The 12688-nt window shown below is 37.2% G+C and overlaps 1 long non-coding RNA gene across 2 annotated transcripts in view; it reads left to right on the top strand.

The window, feature by feature from the left end:
- The window catches only part of LOC307176739, a 35125-nt gene that overhangs the window by 16647 nt on the left and 5790 nt on the right, over positions 1-12688 (top strand). The window contains exons 2-4 of one of the 2 annotated variants that reach the window (XR_013824877.1): positions 6886-7035; positions 7268-7375; positions 8982-11943. This is a non-coding gene — a long non-coding RNA (uncharacterized lncRNA). Of the gene's footprint in view, positions 1-6885; positions 7036-7267; positions 7376-8981; positions 11944-12688 lie in introns of those variants that run through there. The other variant, XR_013824876.1, reaches the window with a different exon arrangement.

Below are 12688 nucleotides of genomic sequence, written 5' to 3'. Positions count from 1 at the left end.
TCCATCCATGTTGCTGCAAATGGCATTATTTCATTCTTTTTTATGGCTGAGTAATCCATTGAATATATATACCACATCTTCTTTATCCATTCATTTATCGATGGACATTTAGGTTGTTTCCACGTCGTGGCTATTGTAAATAGTGTTGCTGTGATCATCGGGGTGCATGTATCTTTTTGAATTAGAGTTTGTCTTTTCCGGATATATGCCCAGGAGTGGTATTGCTGGATCATATGGTAACTCTATTTTTAGTTTTTTGTGGGTTTTTTTTGCGGTATGCGGGCCTCTCACTGTTGTGGCCTCTCCCGTTGCGGAGCACAGGCTCTGGACACGCAGGCTTAGTGGCCATGGCTCACAGGCCCAGCCGCTCCGCGGCATGTGGGATCCTCCCAGACCGGGTCACAAACCCGTGACCCCTGCATCGGCAGGTGGACTCTCAACCACTGCGCCACCAGTATTTTTAGTTTCTTAAGGAACCTCCATGCTGTTTTCCATACTGGCTGTACCCATTTACATTCCCACCAACAGTATAGGAGGGTTCTCTTTTCTCTGCACCATCTCCAGCATTTATTATTTGTAGACTTTTTGATCATGGCCTTTCTGACCGGTGTGAGGTGATACCTCACTGTAGTTTTGATTTACATTTCTCTAATAGTGATATTGAGCTTCTTTTCATGCGCCTGTTGGCCAATGTATGTCTTTTTTGGAGAAATGTCTATTTAGGTCTTCTGCCCATTTTTTGATGGGGTTGTTTTTTTGATACTGAGCTATACGAGCTGTTTGTATATTTTGGAAATTAATACTTTGTTGGTCAAAACATCATTTGCAAATATGCTCTCCCAGTCCATAGGTTTTCTTTCATTTTGTTTGTTGTTTCCTTTGCTGTGCAAAAGCTTTTAAGTTTAATTAGGTCTCATTTGCATATTTTTGGTTTTATTTTCATTACTCTAGGAGGTAGATCAAAAAAAGACATTGCTGCAGTTTATGTCAGAGTGCTGCCTATGTTTTCCTCTAAGAGTTTTATAGTGTCTGGCCTTATGTTTAGGTCTTTAATCCATTTTGAGTTTATTTTTGTATGTGGTGTTAGAGAATGTTCTAATTTCATTCTTTTACATGTAGCTGGTCAGATTTCCCAGCACCACTTATTGAAGAGAATGTCTTTTCCCCATTGTATATTTTTGCCTATATTCTTTGTTCTAGATTAACTGACCATGAGTAGTGTGTGGGTTTATTTCAAGACCTGATCTCCCCTTTAAACTATATACAGGCTGGACTTGCCTATTCCATGAGCACTCCATTCTTTCTTTTCTTGTGACCAGGGAACTAACAGTGAGAAAAGACCACCTACAAATACTCATAGTCAGGGCAGGCTACATATTTTAAAGGGCCCAGTGCAAAATGGAAAAAGCAGGGTCCATTGTTTAGAAATTATTTCAAGATAGCAACAACAGGACACTAACCAAGTATGGTTCAGTTTAACAAATGAGAGGTGGTCAGGGTATTACAGAAATATGAGTTACCTAGGATGAGGATTGATCTTAAGGGTGGCTTCCTAGAAGAGGTGAAAACTGGGCTGACCCTAGAGAGTGAGGCTATCTCCCCTACATGGACCTTCTTCTCTTTTTATAGACCACAGGGTATTGAGGAGGATCACTTAGTCATTCTGACTTAAATGTCAGTCACCAAGAGTTTTCTGCCACAGTACATTTTAATTATCTACCTCTGGAGTTGTGACACATGCCATGGGGGGGCATGGAGAGGTACTGTCCAGACCTCCCTTCAAGGACTTGTTGCCCCAGCTGCTGGACGTGGTGCTAGTGGGCAGTCTTTAGCCATCAGCTCCTCTGGGGGCAGCCTGTATGCAGTGACCCATCAAGGTGGAGGTATAAGGGCCTGGCCATTGGACATGTCAGGAAACCCTGAAGGGCCGTCTTCATTCCAGAGCCCCCATGGGGTCATCTAAAGTCATTGGCCAGTGTTCCAGCTTGATTTCTCCCTCTGCCCTAACTTGTTTCTTCCCTCTCGCTTCTGCAAGTATTGGTCCCAAGGGCACCCCTAATAAACATCCCAACACTAAACTCCATCTGGGTTTGTATCCCAGAGAACCAACTTGCAGCATGTATCAGAAGACATTCTAGTACTTGGGGAGGATTTTTATTTGAAAATTACTGGTTACACATATAACATTTTAGAATCACCAAGTAAAATACAAAATGGTGGAAACAAGGACTTTGTGGGTAAATGTGGTTACCTTTGGTTTAAAATCCTCAATCTAATGTTGTCTGACCAAAATGAAATTATCTATTAATAACAAAAGAAAACTATTATGTTGAACCATATGAAACGGACATTTTATAAGTTAAAAAAAGGTTGAATGTTAGCAGTTCCACATGGTTCAATCTAATAGAAAAAGTACATTAGCATTTGAAATTTAGAGGACATTATACTTATGAATAACTCATGGGTAAAAGATATAATTGAGTTAAATTAGAAATTACCTAATACTATGGTTATTGATCAGTGCTAAGCACCAAAACTTGTAGGTTGCAGCTAAGGTGGGTCTTAGGAAACAAAAGTATGCTTTATGTACTTAATTTTTAACTTAATTCTTTTTCTAATATAAGTTTCCAGTTTAAGAATTGAGGAAAAAAATCTCAAAATAAATGAAAAGTTGAAGGAAAGAAAGAATAATATAATGAACTAGAAAATGTTTTAAAAAACCAGAAAGGATCAATCAAGCCTTAAAAAGCAAAAAAAACCCACAATTACAGGTGCTGCAGAGTTTAAACATATAAGATATTGTGAATAAGTTTATGTCAGTCAAGTTCAAAACTCACAGGAGATCCACTCCTAGAGAAATAAATTGTACCAAAAATGACTCTATAGAAATAACAAACTGAATAGTCCTAAAATAATTACCAAAAATTAACCAGACATTGATGGTTGCACAACACCGTAAATGTGATTAATGACACTGAATTGTATGCTTAAAAATGGTTATATGGCAAATTTTATGTTATATATATTTTACCACAATAAAATAATTAAATAAGATCTTCAGTCTAAAAGACAATCGATCATACATCTGTCCTTCATTATGAAATCCCCTAGAAGGGCTCCTATTTTGAAAAAGTATATTTTCTCTCCCCTCTCTTTTAGAACATATAATATTGTCCTTCTGTATTTTAACCCTATATCTATTTTTTTTTTTTCTGGAGAGGGGATGCCTCTTTCTCATACAATGTCACTTAAACTAAGGTATATTTTTTGTTTTTCCTATTAGTTTTCTCTTACTATTTTAACCAGAGGTCTTTGGGTATGGAACCCAGTTCTGTTAACGGAAGTGGTGAGACAAAATGGCAACTTCACACACGTCAACTAAATAGAATCCCTGATATAATTGGACCAGGGGTATATAATTTGGGGAATAGTAAGAAACATCTGTGACAGCTTTGTCTTGCACCTTAGAAAATGTGCTTTGTCTCTGGAGTCTGTCAAGGCACAAAAACTGGGAGACAGCTTTTATTGGTGGCCTGTACCTCTGATTTAGGTAAGAAAAATAATCCTTTTGTAAGAGCTTAGAATCGTTGGGTGAAGTTGGAGAAAATAATCCAAATAAACGAACATCTTGTATGTGTAAATATTTGTTGCTGGTGTAAAGAAAGTACAGTGTAGCTTATGCAGAGCAAAAACTATTGGAGAAATACCTTCGGAATAGACTTGACCTCATGGTAGAATCACGGTGCTGACTTAAAAATTGTTAAGGCTGAGGGCTGTCCATTGGAAGCGTTCATAACCACATGGTCACTGTGAGTAATATCTGTCTATGTCATTTTGAAGTGCACCTGAGGGGAAAAAAGAGAAACAACATGTTTAAAAGTTTTAAAGTCCTCCTCCCTAAGGCAGTGCATTTCTAGGTCCACTTCTTTATGTGAAGCAATCATATCACTACTGGAGCCACAACTAAAAAAACCAGGGATGTATTTATTCTATGGAGGAAGTAGCCCCATTAAAACCCTCAATGGGGCTGAGCTTAATACCAAACAACCTGTAGATCCGCTTGAGTTCTGATCATTCTGATTCACAGATATGTTTTATCACTACATTAAATTGATAAGCAGAATCATTTTACTGACTCAAAACCTGGAGATATATTAAAAACAGGGTGACAGGCTGGGAAATCTAGTCTGAAAAGCGTTTCTCATTTTCACACATAAAGTGAGCACACCAGATTTGGATGTTAATATCAGGTTGTCATCCCTATATTTTATAAACTTGTACTGACAAGCATTGAAACACTGGCATATATGTATGAAATATGCTGGCATTTAATTTGTGCAGCAAAGCAGTTATAGGGTCTATAGAAATGTGATCTGTGGATGATGGGTCACAGGAATGAAAAGAGAATCAAAAGCTTTAACAAAGACTCAACCAAGCAACTTCGAAAAAGAAAGATGATACCAAATAATAGGACAGGTCTTTGCCAGGCCTTTGAGTTCTTGAATTCTACCAATTTCTAGCTGAACTGGAAGAAATAAAGGTTTTCTGCTAAATGTATAATCAGAACATAAAGGAAATGAAATGCTGTCAAGTTTCTCTGTTCCACAATCATCAGTTTTTAGTAGCTGTAGTGTATCTCAGTTCCTTGACAGATGTGCAGAACAAAATGAAATAATGTCAAGGTTTGTGAGCTGTTATCTCAAAATGTATTTCTTTGAAAAAGGACTTCAAATGTCATTTTTTTCCCCCAAAGAAGAATGTGAAATGTTTTGAGTCTTTATAACAGAAAATGTACCATCTATCTGAGGCTGACTTGTGTCAGGATCTGGGTCGCCTAAACATAGGATTATGGATCTATTTTATAAAACCTGGGACCAAATACATTTGTGGGTGCTGTCAACAAAGTTATCACGAGAGATAATGGACATCACACATGAAATAGAAAAGCACTGAGACACCTACCTTCATATCAAGTGTACTTTCTTTTTCTCTTGTTGCTTGCATACTTGCTACCCGCCTCCAAACAGCACTGAATATGAAATGCTATATATTAAAATGTCTCTTAAGTTAAGCAGAAAAATAAGAAATTCTCCAAGAATGCGTGGACCCCACTGGGTGAAATCTGAGGCTATTTCCATTATAATGCAAGAATTTAAAAAAATAAGGCCTTTGGGGGGAAGATAATTGCATATGATCTCTCTCCTCCATTTTTTAAAGCTAGCCATATTTTGTGTGGTTATTATGTACTCTCTTGGTGAAACTAAAAACAGCCAAAAGACAAATGGAAATACTTTTAACTTTCTACTGCTTGACGGTCCTCCCAAAATCACCTGGTTCCTTTCCCCAGAACTCTTCTCAATGTAATTTTTTAAAAGAAAAAATTTTTTTAATTTATTTATTTTTGCCCGTGTTGGGTCTTCGTTGCTGCGCACAGGCTTTCTCTAGTTGCGGCGAGCAGGGGCTACTCTTTGTTGCAGTGTGTGGGCTTTCTTATTGCAGTGGCTTCTCTTGTTGCAGAGCACGGGCTTCAGTAGTTGTGGCACGTAGGCTCAGTAGTTGTGGCACATGGGCTTAGTTGCTCTGCGGCATGTGGGATCTTCCCAGACCAGGGCTCGAACCCGTCTCCCCTGCATTAGCAGGCGGGCTCGTAACCACTGCGCCACCAGGGGAGCCCAGAAAATGTTATTACAAGCACCTTTTAACCAAAATGGCCTTTGCTTCATGGTCTGCAATAATTGAAACCAAATACTGAAAACAAGCTTTCTGTGTATAAAAGCCTTGATTTGACCCTTCTCTTTCTCATGGTGTAGACTGCACTCTGGCTGACAGCAGAAGTGAAAGAAGGTGTCTTTTTCATAGGGTGGGTTATGAAGAGGGTCGAGATGACTGAACGCTTGTTAGCAGAGTCCTTGTGTATGGGCTGAGCCTGAATGGAGAGGCCCAATCTCACCTCTTTCTCTCTTCTGGAACCACTGCTGACCCTGGAAAAATCATTTAAGCTTTCTGTGCACGGGCTACTGCATTTGTGAAATGAGACAATGACCTACCTCATAGGAACTAAGTGATGGCCACAAACTGCAGGTTTAAAACATGCTGAGCTAAGTGTTGGTTGTGATTATGATGCTGCTCAAGAGATGTGGCCCCTTAGTCCACGGAAAGTAGCAGCATCAGTCAGATTGAATGATGAAAACAACATCTCAGAGGCCCTTTTGTGAATCTTGTAGTTTTATCTTAAAAGAAGCCCAGTTGAGACACATTTAGCTCAGTGAACATGGTAACCTGGGTGGCAGAAAAGTGGTTAAAAAAATTACTCTTTCTAATCTGTGACTTTGAGAAGTTACCTAGGTTCTTCTGCCTCAGTTTCTCCATCTGAGGGATAATAATTCCAGCTCAGAATGGTCGTGAAGATTAAAAGAGATAATGCCAAAAATATTCAATTTATGGTAAGCAGAACATAAGACCAGTGAGTGGTGCGTTTCTTGGCCCTCTTCCCCTTCTTCTCTCAGGCGTGGTTCATTGTAGTTCCTCCAATGTAGGTTAAAACAGTCTAGTATTTAAACTCCAGCTTGTAAATAAAACCACCATCATGGAATTAGATCTTACTAAGAGCAACAGAGCAATAAAAGCTCACCTGCATGGATAAAAGCCAGCAATCAGTGCTTCAATATATGTAGAATTCTGGCTCAAGACTATACGTTCATTCTCCGTGAACTGCATGGCCCTAGTTCGATCCCAGTAACCCTCAAACTCCTCATCTTGAAAGGTCTAACTTTGTGTACATACTGGCAGGTATATTACCAAAGTTACAGACTGCTGGAGAGTTATAAAGAATTTTTGCTTTTAACTTAACGGAACAATGAATATTTTTTCCCCTTATCCTTTCAGAAATCACCCTGAACAGCAAGGATATTGGGAGATAAAAAATAAGACCAATCTTTGATGAAATCAGGAGTCATTTGAAATTCCAAGTGACAAAATATCTGGACAGGCTACATTAAGCAACTGGATCCAGTGGGCTGTGGCATGACAGAGATGGTACGTAAGGGTAGCAGATCATAGCTCTCCAACTAAGGGGCAAATGCCAGTGAGGAATCATACAGAATCAATATCTTTGCCTGAAGCATGTAGATTGGTGAGGTCCTAGGAGAAGAGAGATTTTGAAATGCAAGCACCGTTGACTGCCCATCTCTGCAGGCTAGGGAGGAATACAGGCTAAATGAATATGTGTTCTCGATTTCTCTCTCACTTGCTTATTTTTTCTCTCTAGGCCATGTGGAACTTCTGTGTTAAGCACAGAATTCCCTTCAGTCTCAAATGATGCCCTAGCCACAACTATCCCACAGATATTATGGTCTAAAAAAAACTCAATTCAAAGGTGAGTAGTAGGAATAACAGTAATAAAAAAGTAGTATAGGATCTGTAAAATACACAAACAAAAATGAAGACAAGGAGTAAGATGAGCATATGATGGATGAGAAAATATTGAAAAGATGAAAATTATAAAAAATATAACAATACATTCAAAGAAAATGTAGTAGAACAGTCAACCTGTGGACATCCAAGAGTACAGGAAAACATGGCACAGCAACAATGATGAAACATGAGTTGACAGAGGCTGAAAGTGAAATGGAAGAGAAAAATGAAAACATCAAAGAAATGATCATTCTAAAAGGCAGCATGAAGATTAGTCACTGCTGAAAAAACAACATGAGACATGGAGGATAGGATTGAGAAAGCAAGGCAAATAACTGTAAATTAATGAAAAATTTAAAAGGATTAAGGAGATAATAGCTTTATAAAATAGACAAAGGATAGCAACATATACATTATAGATTGCTGTAAAGAGGAGAGTCTAATCAAATAAATTCAAAGATGTAATTCAAGCAAATGCTTAGAAATAAAAGACTTGAATCTAGAGGTCAAGAGTGCATGATGTCCTAGGAAAAACTAATGACCTTCAAAATACGGAAAGAATCCTTTAAGAATCCAGGAAAGAAGATCAAGTTTTATCAACTTAGAGCTGCAGCAGGTAAATATTTCATACAGTTAACCCTTGAGCAACATAGAGGTTGGGGCGCTGATCCTCTAGACACTCTGTATATAACACTGCAGTCACCCTCCATATCTACAGATTGAACCAACTGTGGATCATGTAGTACTGCAGTACAAATTTTTAAAAAGGTGAATACAAGTTAACCTGTGCAGTTCAAACCTGTACTGTTCAAGGGTTAACTATATTTACAATAAGTCAGGGATTCTAACTCCAATGCACTAGATGATATAGAGCCTTGTTTTCAAACTTTTATTTGTACTGCCACCCACAGTAGTAAATATATTTAAATTTACATTGAGTACCAGTACAGATTTCACTGTCTATATTTATATTCATCTATCCTGAAAGGAATTTAATGAAATATTTACTATTGCTAGGAAAGATACATTGCTATTCTTCATCCATTCCATTCTTTTCTATTTCATTTCTTAAAACATGCTGGTCATGACTGACTAAATGGAAAACATGCTGGTCATGACTGACTAAATGGATTTCACAGGCCCACTAAGGACTCACAACCCAAACTTTTAAAAACAGTATACAAGGAACAGACGGAACAAACTTTAGTCAACTAGAGATGCAAAAAGTATCATTTAACACAGGTAAGTAAAATAATAGAGGTTTAAGTATTTTTAAAGATTTGAAGGTAAACAGTAGAAGAAAAACCATTTAAACACTAAAATTTGTTGGTAGAATGGAGAAATGGAGAAAAGGTTTATAATGTGAAGTCAATAATAAGGAAGTAAAGTATTCCTGGAAGAAATTAAAGCAACACACAAAATAATGAACAAAAAAACAAAAATTACAGACTACAAAATAAAAGGTTTTAAAAAAAACTGAAAGCATAACAGAACTAAGATAAAACATACCCCTGAGGGCTAAGATTAAATCTCAGAGCTAAACCTAACTATAATACTTGCCATTGCAGGAGACACATCTACAATCTGATATCAAAAGACAATCAAAGACATATCAGGCAAATGAAAACTGGGGACTTAATTTCAGTTTTGAACCACGTTGGATTCAGGGTCAGAAACATTAAATGAATCAAAGAAAGGCACTTGAGTGTTGTATGAAAGAAGTGTTGTATGAAAGAAGAGAAGGTTAGCACTCCCCTTGATAAGGATGGAAGAGGTCCTTGGGCCTGACAACATGCAAATGGTTAAGGCATTGCCACCTGCTTCAGGGCATCTAACCGTCATTTTTTGTAAATTTAAGAAAACTGAAATCATATCCAGCATCTTTTCTGATCACAACACTATGAGATTAGAAATCAATTACAGAAAAGAAAATGTATAAAACACAAACACGTGGAGGGTAAACAATATGTTACTAAACAACCAATGGATCACTGAAGAAATCAAAGAGGAAATCAAAAATACCTAGAGAAAAATGAAAACACAAGCCAAAACCTATGGGCTGCAGCAAATGCAGTTTGAAGAGGGAAGCTTATTTGAAAAATCTCAAATAAACAACCTAACCTTACACCTAAAGTAACTAGAGAAAGAACAACAAACAAAACCCAAATTAGTAGAAAGAAAGAAATCATAAAGATCAGGGCAGAAATAAATGAAGTAGAGACGAAGAAAACCAGAAAAGACCAATGAAAGTAAAAGCTGGTTCTTTGAAAAGAGAAAGTTGAAAAACCTTAAGCCAAACTCATCAAGAAAAAAAGGGAGAGGGCTCAAATCAATAAAATTAGAATGAAAAAGAAGTTACAACTGACACCACAGAAATACAAAGGAGCATAAGAAACTACTACAAGCAACTCTATGCCAATAAAATGGGCAACCTGGAAGAAATGGACAAATTCTTAGAAAGGTACAACCTTCCAAGACTGAACCAGGAAGAAATAGAAAATATGAACAGACCAATCACAAGTACTAAATTGAAGCAGTGATTTTAAAACTTCAAACAAAAACTCCAGGACAAGATGGCTTCACAAGAGAATTATATCAAACATTTAGAGAATTAACACCTATCTTTCTGAAACTCTTCCAAAAAACTGCAGAGGGAGGAACACTCCCAAATTCGTTCTATGAGGCCATCATCACCCTAATTCCAAAACCAGACAAAGAATACCACAAAAAAAGAAAATTACAGGCTATATCTCTGATGAACATTGATGCAAAAATCCTCAACAAAATACTAGCAGACCAAATCCAACAACACATTAAAAGGATCATACACCATGATCAAGTGGGATTTATCCCAGGGATGCAAGGATTCTTCAGTATTCGCAAATCAATAAGTGTGATACACCACATTAACAAACTGAGGAGTAAAAACCATATGATCATCTCTAGAGATGCAGAAAAAGCTTTTGACAAAATCCAACACCCATTTATGATAAAAACTCCAGAAAGTGGGCATAGAGGGAAGCTGCCTTAACATAATAAAGGCCATATATGACAAACCCACAGCTAACAACATACTCGATGGTGAAAAGCTGAAAGCATTCCCTCTAAGATCAGGACAAGACAAGGATGTCCACTCTTACCTTTATTCAACATAGATTTGGAAGGCCTAACCATGGCAATCAGAAGAAAAAGAAAAGGAATCCAAATTGGAAAGAAGTAAAACTGGCACTGTTTGCAGATGACAAAATACTATACAAAGAAAATTCTAAAGATGCCACCAGAAAACTACTAGAACTCATCCATGAATTCCTTAATGCAGGATACTAAAGTAACACACAGAAATGTCTTGCATTCCTATATACTAACAAAAAAATCAGAGAAATTAAGGAAACAACCCCATTTACCATTGCATCAAAAAGAATAAAATACCTAGAAATAAACCTACCTAAGGAGACAAAAGACAATCTACAGATTCAGTGCAATCCCTATCAAATCACCAATGATAACTTTTCATAGAACTAGAACCAAAAAAATTTTAAATTTGTATGGAAACACAGAAGACCCTGAATAGCCAAAGCAATCCTGAGAAAGAAAAATGGAGCTGGAGGAATCACGCTCCCTGACTTCAGACTATACTGCAAAGCTACATCAAAACCGCATGGTACCGGTGCACAAACAGAAATATAGAACAGGATAGAAAGCCTAGAAATAAATCCACACACCTATAGTTTTGTCAATTAACCTATGAGAAAGGAGGCAAGACTGTACAGTGGAGAAAAGACAGTCTCTTTAATTCAGTGGTGCTGGGAAAACTGGACAGCTACATGTAAGAGAATGAAATCAGAGCATTCTCAAACACCATACACACAAAAAAATGTAAGGCTATAAACTCTTAGAGGAAAACATAGGCAGAACTCTGACATAAATTGCAGAAATGTCTTTTTTGATCTACTCCCTAGAGTAATGAAAATAAAAACAAAAATATGCAAATGGGACCTAATTAAACTTAGAAGCTTTGTACAGCAAAGGAAACAATAAACAAAATGACAAGACAACCTACAGACTGGGAGAAGATATTTGCAAATGATGTGATGACCAACAAGGTATTAATTTCCAAAATATACAAACAGTTCATATAGCTCAGTATCAAAAAAAGAAAAAAACCCAAACAACCCAATCAAAAAGTGGGCAGAAGACCTAAATAGACATTTCTCCAAAGAAGACATACAGATGACCATAAAGCATGTGAAAAGATGCTCAACATCACTAATTATCAGAGAAATGCAAATCAAAACTACAATGAAGTATCACCTCACACTGGTCAGAATGGACATAATCAGAAAGCCTAAAACAATAAATGCTGGCAAGGGTGTGGAGGAAAGGGAACCCTACTACACTATTGGTAGGAATGTAAATTGGTACAACCACTATGGGGAACAGTATGGAAGTTCCTTAAAAAACTAAAAATAGAACTACCATATTATCTAGGAATCCCATTCCTGGGCATATATTTGGAGAAAACCATGGTTCAAAAGGATACATACACCCCAATGTTCATTGCAGCACTACTTACAATAGCCAAGACATGGAAGCACCTAAATGTCCTTTGACGGATGAATGGATAAAGAAGACATGGCATATATACACAATGGAATATTACTCAGCCATAAAAAGAATGAAATAATGCCATCTGCAGCAACATGTGTGGACCTAGAGATTATCATACTAAGTGAAGTAAGTCAGACAAAAAAAGACAAATATCCTGTGATATCACTTATATGTGGAATCTTAAAAACATGATACAAATGAAGTTATTTACAATACATAAATAGACTCACAGACATAGAAAATAAACTATTGGTTACCAAAGGGGAAACGTCGGGGGAGGAGGGATAAATCAGGAGCTTGGGATTAACATACACTCACTTCTATATGTAAAATTTTGGGCTGGCCAAAAAAATTCCTTCAGTGTTTAAAAATAAGACATTTTTCATTTTCTCCAAGAACTCCATTGAAAAATATTCACCATTTTGTTCCACTACTTTCTGCCTTTTTTCAGGCAACTTCATAATTCCATCTTCCCAAAACTTATTGTCTGTTTGAGGAAAGAACTGTTCCAGGTACCTTTTATAACCTTCCAGGGAACTGAAACTTTTTCCATTACGAGAACTTTGGAAAGACCGAAATAAATGGAAATCCAAAGATCCAATGTCTGGTGAATATGGCAGATGATATGGCAGATGAATCAGAACTTCCCAGCCAAGCTGTAATGGTT

This window comes from Stenella coeruleoalba (assembly GCF_951394435.1).
Source record: "Stenella coeruleoalba genome assembly, chromosome: 18".
Lineage (NCBI taxonomy): Eukaryota > Metazoa > Chordata > Mammalia > Artiodactyla > Delphinidae > Stenella > Stenella coeruleoalba.
Note: the sequence above shows the minus strand (reverse complement) of the source record. Positions and strands in the feature narration are given on the sequence as shown.